Raw genomic sequence first — 10,850 nt, forward strand, 5'->3', positions numbered from 1 at the left:
TGCCTTGAATTTCCTCACCTCAAATTCAGATCTAGTGATACTTGCACCATCAAGGTGGCAAGCACGCATTGTTCTGTCTGGGAGGGAAGTGGAGATCGACACCATGAGAAGTATGAGTGCGGAGAGAGCACGAGGTGGTCCCACTGCTCCTGACCCCACGAGGTCCAGTCTGTGTGAAAAACAGCATTGACCCAGAAACACAAAGGCACCCCTGTGTGTGCGGTATTGGGCAAGCCTCTGGCCTCTCCAAGCCTGTTTCTTTATCCTTAAAATTGTGGCAATTCTATCCTCTGAGGGCAGCCATGAAAAATGGGGAAAATCTTGCAAGAGCCTCGTAGCCTCCTAAGCAGCCATGCCCTGAGATGTCTGTGTCTTCTTTTTTTTTTTTTTTTTTTTCCCCTGAGACGGAGTTTCACTCTTTCGCCCAGGCTGGGGTGCAGTGGTGCGATCTCAGCTCACTGCAACCTCTGCCCCCCCGGGTTTAAGTGATTCTCCTGTCTCAGCCTCCGGAATTCTAAAAGTCCACAGCTGGACAGTTTTTTTTTTTTTTTTTTTGAGATAGGTTCTCATTGTGTTGCTCAGGCTGGTCTTGAACTCAAGCAATCCTCCAGCCTCAGCCTCCCGAAGTCCTGGGCTTACAGGTGTGAGCCACTGTGCCTGGCCTGGACAGCATTTTTTAATAGGCTATTTCTTAGGCCAGGATTAAGACTTGTTCACTGCCTAGATTTTGTGTAATCTGATTATCCCATGTCCTAGCAAATTGCCTTACAGCACCCAAATAAAATACGCCCATTTTTTTGGTAAAATGCCACTCTACCATTAATGTTGAATCTAAATGGTTCTATAAAACCTGCCTTATACATCCATGCTCCTAGTGACTTAATTTCATAGCATATCTTACTTTTTGACCATGACCAGCAGTAAAAAATTTACATCACGATTTGCTACACCTAATGTATATATCCATGCACAGATCTATACTGCAATGCAAAAATGCACCAACACAAAACTGTATGTGATGTGCTTAGATGTTCTAATGCATTTCATTAAAAAATTCCAATCACCCACAAAAATTGATTTCAGACCCTGCAGTTTGAAAGACAAATGCTACCCTATCTTAGAGAATATGGGTACATAACCAGTGACAGTACAATCTGACATCTTTTCCTCTAAGCCTAGTGCTTGGTATAGTGTTTACATAGCAGCTAAATGGGGTTTTTTTTTCCTTTTTGCTTTGAGGTTGCTGAAAGGGGAGTCTGCTTTACTGTGGTTACGTTAGGACTTCTCGAAGTTCCGTTTCTTAGGCGGTCATATGCCCTACTTGTAGTAGCAACATGACTAAGGTCTCAAAATCAATGAATACTTTGCAGAGTTGGTGGCATTCATTAAGCATTTACTAAGAAGCACCTACGTGCCAGATTTGAGTTGGATTCTAGACATGTAGAATCTTTTGAGTGCCATCCAACCTCTTGAATACTTTGATGGCTATAAAGCAATCCTCAAATGTTGAACCAAACTAGAAGTCTAGTTTCTGACTTCTACACATTGGTAATGTAACTCTGTGGCAACACTGAGCAAGTTTATTCCACATATAGTAAGATTCCCTTTCCCCTTCCCATTCCATGAGAGTCCTTAATCCCATTTGCTTCTTTTTTTCTTGGAGACAAAGGTCACTCTGTCAACCAGGCTGGAATGCAGTGGTGCAATCATGGCTACTGCAGCCTCAGCTTCCCAGGCTCAAGCAATCCCCGCATCTGTCTCCAGAGTAGCTGGGATTACAGGCATGCACCACTACGCCCAAATAATTATTAAAATCTTTTGTAGGGAGGGGGGTCTCACTGTTACCCAGGCTGGTCTCAAAACTCCTGGGCTCAGGTAATCCATGTTGGCACCCAAAGTGCTGGGATTACAGGCATAAGCCACCGCACTCAGCCCCATTTGCTCTTCCGAAATTCTGGTTTCTCCGAGACAGGGTCTTGCTCTGTTGCCCAGGCTGGAGTGCAGTGGTGAAATCACGGCTCACTGCAACCTCCCTCTCCTAGGCTCAAACAATCCTCCCATCTCACCCTCCCGATTAGCTGGGACACAGATGCATACCACTGGTCTGGCTTATTTTTTTGTAGATCCAGTGTCTCACTATGTTGCCCAGGCTGGTCTCGAACTCCTGGACCTAAGTGATCCTCCCGCCTCTGCCTCCCAAAGTGCTGAGATTACAGGTGTGAGTCACCACACCCAGCCAAAAAGAACATTTTACTGATAGTAGAGGCTAAAGACTATGATAAAATAAGCATTTACAGAGAATGCAGACTCATCCCGTGAGGCCTTAATTTTTCTCTATGTTCAAGGCAGTTAATTGCTCAGAGTATGGGTTTGGAGGATCTGTACCACAAACTTAAAAGTACCACGCTAACAAATCACACATTTTGAGAGTCTACTACAAATTCATGGGCCATCTACCCAGATGGATTTTCTCTTATCAACTCTAGCTGCAGAGCAACACGGTGATTCAGAATTGGTGCCCGGATAGGAAGAGGCATACCATGAATCTAAGGACTGTATTGAATAGTAAGGCTAACAAGAGTCAGGCATCTGCAGGTGCTGATGAACTAGAGACAGGAAGGGACCGAGTTAACCTTTCAGGTGGCCAGGCTCTCCTTGGAAGCTGTAAACCAAGACTGAAGCCTAATTTACTCTCTCTGTCCTGCATATCTGCTTTGATATGGAGCAATAACCATGGATGCTCAAGTAGCTAGCTACTATATCGGCTTTTTTTTTTTGTCCCTTAAATTAAATGCCTTAAGACCTGACATTCCAAGAGAAAACACAAACCATACTTTGGTTCCTAAGGATGTATGACTGGGTCCTGGCCTTCAGAGGATGGCAGACAGATGGGAACACAAGTATAAGTAGACTAGAGCATCCCATAATTGTCAACTCTGGCAAGGTAAAGATGAAGCTGCTCATGTGGACAACTCATGGGGTACCTAAGTAAATCTGGGAGCCAGGTATGTTCAAAGTGGTCAGTGGTAGAAGCCCTCATGAAGGCAGGAATGCTGCAAACCTCCACTTACTGCCTTCCAGGACCATTTAAGTCATAGTGGTAAGAGCTACTAGAAGTAGTCATTACCAACTTGATTACCAGCAATACGCGATGTCAAGAAGACATTCCACATCCTTCTGTCATCACTAACTCTCATTTCAACCACTAAAATAGGTACCAGCTATAGACAAAAAAAAGGGAGACATGAAACGTTCATGGCTGTTCAAGTTAGAAAACTATGGCAGCGGCTATATTAACAGAAATGCAAATGTGTACACTAATTACAACATTTATTTACAGTCATTTTTACCAGTTGCGCAGCCTAAACTGCCATTATCTTGTTTAGTCATTCCTAAGATGCATTATTTCTGACATCAAAATATCCTGAAATTGGGAAACTACTGACCCAACCCCAACTGTGATAGAACTGCATGAACACCTTTCTAAGATGAAGGACCAGCATCACAGCAGCACATCGGGCCAACAAAGGCAGAAGTCCAGCAGCAGGAGAGGGCAATCGCACGACGACAGCATCGTGAGGTCAGCTCACCGACACTGTAGGTGTGCAGGCTTATCCTGATGACAAGAGCCATGGACCTCACCACGTGTCTGAAAACTGCAATGTTGCTACTTAAATGCTAAGCCTTTAATGGTGCATTAATAGATCGTTATTAAGTAGCAAATTAGCAGCTTAAATCTACATAAGTCAGCTGTGTACTGACTGTACCTCACAGTAACAAATTCACCAAATCTGTATCTTGTCTTCTTTGTAACAATGTTAAATATTCGTATATCTCAGTTCTCAGGTGTGATTCCAGCAGCTATGGTGAGGCAATTGCTGCTCCTGAATCTCCACCTTCATTTGCCTTCACTGGTGTCACTGTCGCTGTCACTGCTGCTGTCAGTATCACTGTCACTGGTCAATGCAGTTAGGTTACCTAGGGCTTCCCTGTTAAGAAAAGAAAATGGAGGATTACACTGCAATTCAACTGGGTGCTGGGGTTCTCGGTGTCTCTGACACTCACCTATAGCCTGTCAGTTTTGAAATCAGAAAAAGGGACCCTGCAGCTGCATCAGACTACATTAGAAACAAAAATGTTCTAACAGTCAAATCTATAGGCTTTCCTGACTTGCATGACAAATGAAATAGTCATTAAATTACTACATTCTGACTTTTTGCAAGGAAATAGAAGGGATAGAAAGCTATGAACATTTTGAATGGGCAGATGGACGAAAGGTCTCCATTTTACAAACTTTGCTTCATGGTGCCCACTTACTTTTGTTCCTGGTTGATTGCAAAATCACTCATTACTCTCTGGGTGAGGCCCTCACAAATAGGTAAGCTGAAGGCACTTGCCAGCTTTACTACTTCAATGGCCTGGGAAGGGCTGTTAGACACTTTGCACTGTCCATAAGCTCATTCAGCAACTCACTTCCGTAAAAGAAAGGCAAAGTGTGAACTTTCTCCAACCCCTTCAGTAAAATATTTATAGGCAAGATCCAGTGTAAGTTCAGTAACAGAATTCCCAACAGTATTTCTGGAGACAAAATTAGATGAAGTCTAACATTTATTTTTATTTGTTTCCAGTGAGGTTAGAAAGTCTACAGGGCCAAAGGGATTATCAACATTCATTCAATATGACTTCACGATGATCTATTCAATGTAGCTCCAATGGATGATGATCCATGAGCACAGATAAAAAACTGCTTGCCTCAGGATGCCCTGGATAGCAGGGAGTTGATGGTATGCTTGCCTAACAGCAGAGTGCCCAAATGTAGTGGCTAAGGCTGGTGAAGAAATTCCAAATGTGGCTACTTCCAGGCTGTACCCAAAGAGAGCTGGTTGATTTCAACTTACCTAGGAATCTTATTATGCTTCCTGAAAAGCCCCAACATTTTCCTGCTCAAGAAAGGAAGAAGATTATGAATACTATTAGAAAAACAAGGCAATCAGATACTATAGCTGTCTTCCCTCTGAAATCAGAGACTAAATGCCCTTTTCTTAACTATACTGTAAGCTCCCAAAGACACACATCTGTGGGCTCTACTAGCTCCCAGCCCTGTGTGTACATGAGAATCACCGCAGGTGCTTAAACTCCCCAAACGAATCTACACTGCAATTTTCACAGGTAAATCTGATATGCTGCCAATGTCGAGATTTGCTGGTATAGGTTGAATATTCCTAATCCAAAAATGCTCCAAAATCGAAAACCCCATACACTTCTGGTCTCAAGCATTTTGGAAAAGGGATACTCTAACTGTATTTGTCCTCTTGTAGAGGACCACCACTGTCCTTCTAAGGAGGGAATCCATCCTGTGCACAGCTGGAAAAGAGGCATAGAACAGAACCATGCTGTTTCCCTCTCTTAAAGTATGGCAGGGGTTCAGTCTGTCTTAGAATTCTGTTATGAAGTGCAGGCTCAGATTGAGGCAACAGTCTCATGTAAGTGCTCCCCATCAGCCTGCCACACGCAGGACAAAGGAAAAACACATACATTCAGCTCCCATGACTCAGCTGAGGTCCGTACCCCTGCGCCAATCATCACAGCCTGGTCGTATCAAGTGTGTGCCAAACGGCCTGCGCTAACAACCAAATGCAAATGTCATACGTCTCTGTCACTAGCAGTATAGTTGCTAGAGAGACGTGTGTGAGCCACACCTCAAAAACAAGCCTTCATCATCTTTTCCTGGAGATAGTTGACTAGCAATCAGATGTTCAAATAAAGTTACTTTCTTGTACAAAGAGCCATGCACAAGCACCCCCCACTTATGACTCTCAGAACACACATTTATATACAAAACAAAATACAGGAAAACCACCTGTCACTACCTCCACAAAAGATCCTTTTGCTCATTTTTGGAAACATGAATATGCATAAGGTTCCCATTCACAAACACTAAAAATTAGTATGTGAATGAAGTGCTGATAAAAACATAACCAGAACACAGTGGCACCAACCAAGGATGGGTTGTGGTCAAGGCCAAGTTGAGTTAATGTGCATAAATGCCAGCTTCCAGAAGTCTAAGTACACAGCCCACATTTTAACCTGGAGAGTGGGATGGGAGAAGCATCCAAAAATACTTCAATAACCCAAATGACCAAAACATTTTCAAAACTACGTTTCTTTGATCATATATTTCTTTGATCTTTAGTCAAGCGGAGTAATGAGGTTTAGTGACTGACTTGTCCATAGACATATAAAGTAGAAAGATAATTCTCAGCCTATGGTTTCAGAGAACTATGCCTTATCTCAACAACATCATGCATATTGTCTTCTTCCAAAAGTTTGCTTTTTAGTTGGTATTTGCAAGTTCCCGAATCAAATACTTGTTATATGGCCAAATGAAAGAACCTCTACCAGCGTGGGTCAATGTTTTAAATCCAAATACAAAAGCTTCTAAGTGTATACTTGTGACACTGTACTCACCAGGCTTCCTGAGTTCTCCCAGCCCTTAAAAAGAGGATAGCTATACAGTTGAGAGAGGTGGCTGGCCAATCCTGAGCAGTCTGTCTGATGGGTTGGCTTTCATACGCAGATTTGATATCAGCAGCACAGTCAGCAAATGCCACCTGAATCTGAGAAGCTTTAGGAGTCAGCAGAACTGCCTAACTGATTTTATGAGAATTTCAGTTCAGGAGACTTAACACAGGATCCTTAAAATCTGAGCAATGCATTTTACCATTTGAATATATTATGTGTATAGCACACAAGTAATTTAATAAAAAAAGGACCCTGTCCTAAGTATTTGGATTAGCCACAACTTTCAAATTCAGCTATGCATTTCCTTTGTAGATGGAAATTTTTTAAAAAGCAAGCTGAAGACAGAAGCTAATTTCATGTTGCTTGCTCTGGACTACAGGAAAAAGGGCAACTTTAAGAACAGATTTCTGCTAAGGGCAAGATATGTTTAGATGTATCATCACTCAAATATGGGTTTGGGTGGCAGAACTCTCCAAAATGGCAGGTGAAACTGGGGAAGCTAGCCTTAAGAAGACCTCAGTATGGGAGGATATACTGGCTGTTGAGTTACAGGCCTACCTCTGGTGGGTGCCTGTCCCTTGCCATGAGCATCGGGATCTCTTCTCTCAGCTCGTTGCGGAAAGCATGACCATATTCTTTACTACCTTGAAACAAGAAAGGAACAAGGAGTGATCATTGTTATGTAAAACCAACACTCTCTTGTTCACTGTCAACCTATTTTTTGGTGAGTAAAAATAAGTTGCTGTTATTTATTTTAGGCTTATCCCAGGATTCCAGAAACCCACCAGGATTCACAGTGGAACAAATGTAAAAGCCAATGCCTGGGCCTTGTTCCAGTGACGTGTTCATCACGGCATGTGCACTACATGGGAGCGGCCACCAGCTCCACGTGGTAAGACGTTGTTTTATAGCACTTGGGAATTTTTGATATACTTTTATTACTCATTAGAGCAGTCGTGTGAAGCAGGAGGGCAGGACTAGAGCCTACTGACTTTATAGTACAGTAGTCACCTAGTGAAAGATACAGAGTATCTATTTCATTTTGCAGCCAAGTTACACACATAAGACACACACGCGCGTGATTCGTGATGCTCATGGCTATTACTTGGAAACATAATCATCACTGACTGTGGTTAGCAAAGTGAGGTAACACTGGCACAGAGGAATCACACAGGCTTTCGGGTCAAAAACCTTTATTCAGATTTAGGGTCTGCCACGTCATTAGCATTTATTTTCTTTGGGTCATATCCCACAACAGGTGCACAAAACTCAGCTCATTCCTATGTCACGAAGGGACTGACTTAAGTCATTTTCAACAAATTTTTCTCCGATAGCCAACATGCAACATGAGCACATGACCTTGAAGTAGATCTCAACTAACACATTCAGTTCAGTCAAAATGGAAGTTTTCATCCCTAACAGTAATGTTAGCACATTCATTATCAAAATAGAGGATACTGAGGTGAGATGCACCTGGGCACATAAAAAGTAAAACTGACCTTTCCAAATTTTAGGAATCACTTCTAGCCGATTGGCCACATCCAATGCTTGGAGAAGATGTATCAATGTTTGGGAGTGGGGAAAGTAGACCCGATTAAGTGAAACACATTTTTAAAGCATTAATCTGCAGAAACCCAATTCATCAAGAATGATAAATAACAAGTAATAAATGAACTATCTTACTGAAGGTATCAGGTCCTCATACCACTTCAAGGTGACATCAATTTGTTCCATTAGACAAATCAAACCGAAGAACTTGGAACTGTGATGAAAGCAAAAAGTATGTTTAGTCTAAAGTCTCTATGTCTAACAAAAGGGGAAATAAGGATTTAAATTACAGCATATTATATGTTACAAAGAATTTCAAAATACTTACAAGTTGAAGTTAAATGAGCCAATTATTTGGTTTAAGAGCTGCCAGTATGTGCTGACTTCTCAATTAAACACCCTACCCTTGACTGGTCATTTCTAACTGTTTCCTCTGTATACTCTTAGGTCATAGTGAATAGATACTGAATTTCAAATTCATTTTAAAAACATTCAGCGTGAAACAAGGATTTGGATACACAGAAAACAATTCTCACACATCTGTTAACATGCTGCCTTCTTAAATTCATGTTCTTATCTGCCTAAAAGCCAACCCATTTAGGGAGTATCTCTGGGTTCCAGTATCTTGATCTTTGAATACAAAAGCAAGGGAGGTGAGAGGAAATCTTCAGGGCTCACCATGCTATAGTTAAACTTGAAAATGTAAAATGAGAGTGGGTAGAGGAAAAAGATATGTGGATTTTACAGTGTTGCAGAAAAAAAAAAAAGAAAACCCTTAAAGGACACAAACTAGTCTTTCAAATCTGGCAGTTTTACCACTGCTTTAATTCCTAAGTGCTCAATTAACATGCCCTATTTGATCATTGGCATGCTGCCTGAAACCAGAGGTGAGGTATGAAGGGACGTCAACAGCCTCCCACTTGCAGAATCTGGTAACTCATGAAAAAGGATACGTTTCCAACACACTTACTAATAGAAATTACGATGATGTTCAAGTCCAATGAATTTCCAGTTGTCTCCGGTATTTAAAAGGCCATGTATTTGGTAGGCAAGTTCTAGATCTCTGAGAGATGAGCACTGAAAATTTGCAAGTAGTAAGTATCACTCTGATACCGTCAGCCGGTGGTTCACAAATAAATAAAAACAGTAGAGCATCTTGTGAAAATACTTAATGTTGACTCAACGTATTATTGGTTGACAGCAAATTAGTTACAAGAAATGGGGGGGAGACAAATCCCAAGTTCTGTGAAATTTATTACAGTATTATTTTAATTTAGCAATTATACCATTAGAAATTAATCCTACAACAACACCTGGTCAAGTGCACAAAAGACACCTGTAGTGCAGAGTCTGAACTAGTAAAAATCTCCATGAAATAACTCCAAAATCTACTCACGGGAAAGTTAAGCTATAGTTCTTACTATGAAATACTGATTGCTGTCAATAAATAAAACACCCTGAAAGTATGCCTGGATATACATACACTTGAGTACCCACAGTAAAAACCTTGCGAGGATCCACACTAAATACTAGGTTGGTGAAAAGTAATTGTGGTTTTTGCCATTGAAAGTAGCAGCTTTTGTAATTGCGGTTTTTGCCATGGAAAGTAATGGCAAAGGCCACAATTACTTTTGCACCAATCTAATAGTAAAGCAATTAAATTACCCTTAGGGAACTGGGTTCATCCTAAAACTGCTTGAAATTTTTCCTATGATAAGCATGATTAAACAAATTAAAATAAAAACCATTATCAATTTTAACAGGGAAATCTGAAATATTATGAAAATTCATAATATTCAGGGGCATGAAAAACGTCAATGTAAACAATAAACAAAGGGTAGGGATAGTATGAGATTGAAAAGTACAGATTTTAGGCCAGGCGTGTTGGCTCAGGCCTGTAATCCCAGCACTTTGGGAGGTGGTCAGGAGTTCAAGACCAGTCTGGTCAACATGGTGAAACTCCATCTCTACCAAAAAAAAAAATACAAAAATTAGCCAGGCATGGTGGCGCACACCTGTAGTCCCAGCTATTCGGGAGGCTGAGGCAGGAGAATTGCTTGAACCCAGGAGGCAGAGGTTGCGGTGAGCCACTGTACTCCAGTGTGGGTGACACAGTGAACCTCCATTTCAAAGAAAAACAAATTATAGATTTTAGAGAAAGAAGAAAAAACAGAAGCAAAGACATGAACACAAGAGTTAGAAAGTGAACAGAACCAGGGAGAACCCTCCAGTTACAGATTAATTTAGGAAATGGATAGCGAATTAATAAAGAAATGATACTTACTATGCTCATGGCTGACTGAAAAAACTTATCTGAAAATCAAAGTTCACAAGAGCTTTGGTTACAATGGATAAAATATATTTTCAAGTCAGTAACATTAACAAAAATCCTGCCAACAAAACTGGTAACATCAAGATAAAGCTAAGAACGTAAAAACTTGAGAGGCAGGAACGTGCCACAGACATTTTGGCTTTCTCAGAAAGATCATGGCAAATATTACTAAGCTATATATACCTACTATGTACTCAAATTTATTTAAAAATAAAATAAAAAAATACTTCTAAGCTATAGGGATCACAAGGCCTCTAACTGGCACTCAGGGAAACCAGCCCTCTGTCTTTAGAGGAGGAAAACACAAGTGATTTCTATACATACCATCATCCGGGTCCTTTGGAGAAAATCTCTTTCCCATTAATTCATTCATTATATCATAAATGATGAAGGATGATCTTTTTGAAGGGTTTCCTGCAGAACAAGAAAGCAAATGTGTTTAATCCAC

General features: G+C 41.0%; 1 non-coding gene and 1 pseudogene across 1 annotated transcript; both read right to left on the bottom strand.

Moving 5' to 3' along the window:
- Nucleotides 1-3,313: 3,313 nt before the first annotated feature.
- LOC116464509 (small ribosomal subunit protein mS39-like) lies at nt 3,314-10,826 on the bottom strand (annotated as a pseudogene).
- On the bottom strand, nt 5,456-5,592 carry LOC116464511 (small nucleolar RNA SNORD94). Its single transcript, XR_004246936.1, has one exon. It is a non-coding gene; the product is annotated as a small nucleolar RNA SNORD94 (small nucleolar RNA).
- Nucleotides 10,827-10,850: the final 24 nt, after the last annotated feature.

The sequence above is a fragment of the Hylobates moloch genome, unplaced genomic scaffold (genome assembly GCF_009828535.3).
Source record: "Hylobates moloch isolate HMO894 unplaced genomic scaffold, HMol_V3 SCAFFOLD_863, whole genome shotgun sequence".
Taxonomy (NCBI): domain Eukaryota; kingdom Metazoa; phylum Chordata; class Mammalia; order Primates; family Hylobatidae; genus Hylobates; species Hylobates moloch.